We start from the raw sequence: 1,136 nt of genomic DNA on the forward strand, positions 1-1,136 counted from the left end.
TTATGCCAATTGAGCTTGATGTCCCCTGTGACTGTGGTCCCGAGCCCTGCATGTGGGATTCTAATCATTGCCTACAAGGGGTGTGGTCAGGGACCTCCCAAGCACTCAGTGCCACCCTGGGCACCTGGGCAGGCTTGCCTGTGGGCTCTCAGCTGCCTCTCCTTTAACCCCTTCATTGCCAAACAACAATGCAATGGAACTTAAACAATAACCCCAACTTGCTATGCCCAAGTTGATTCTAGCCCATGGTGTCCTCACGTGTCACAGAGTAGAACTGCCCCATTGGGTTTTCTTGGCCTTACTTCCATAGTGATACTGCCTCGGAAACCCAAGGAGGAGTTGCTATGAGTCGGGGCCGACTCGATGGCAAATAACAACAACAACAATAATCTTTATGGGAGCAGATCACCATGCCTTTATTTGATGGTGCTACTATGTGGGTGCAAACTGCTAACCTTGGGTTAGGAATTGAGGGCACACTCAACAAAACCTTATGCAGGCATGTTCTCTCTCTTGGACCCCACAGAATCCTTAGTGGGTGTAGATGTCCCTATTTCTCAGAGGTTCCCCCATTAGAGGGCTCCAATGGCTCTGAGGGCATGGAAACACCCAGGACCTGGACCCAACCCAGGTCCTGAGGCCCCGTCAGCCACCCTGAGGCTGCAATCAGACCCCTAGACTCTTGTCCCAAATAAGGTCTCAGTGCCTGGTGCACCTTGAACCCAGGGTATCCCCTGCATCCCTGGGCAGCTCATTGTGATTCCTGTCCCCACCACCACCACCCACTCTCCACTGTGTGGCAGAATCACCCAACACAAGGGCTGTCTGTGATGAGGCCCGAGACGTCCCTCAGCCAGTGTGCCGACTCAGAGCCAGAGCATGACCCGGGCTTCTCCAGGAAGGCTCCTGGGTGCAGAGCCCACGGTGGACCCCACACCTCCACTCACCATCGCTCACCTTGATCTCCACAGCGTTGCTGTGCCCGGACCAGTTAGAGTACGTACTTTTGCGTTGATAACGGCAGGTCAACTGGCTTCTCTCTTGAGCAATGATGGTGAACAAGGCTGAGTCAGGAAATAAGGCAGAAAACACTACAATGGCTGCTCTTTCTCCTGCCTTCAGCAGCGTAAACCTTA

Source organism: Orycteropus afer, unplaced genomic scaffold (genome assembly GCF_000298275.1).
Source record: "Orycteropus afer afer isolate SDZICR_OR568_19922 unplaced genomic scaffold, OryAfe1.0 scaffold00766, whole genome shotgun sequence".
In the NCBI taxonomy this organism is placed as follows: domain Eukaryota; kingdom Metazoa; phylum Chordata; class Mammalia; order Tubulidentata; family Orycteropodidae; genus Orycteropus; species Orycteropus afer.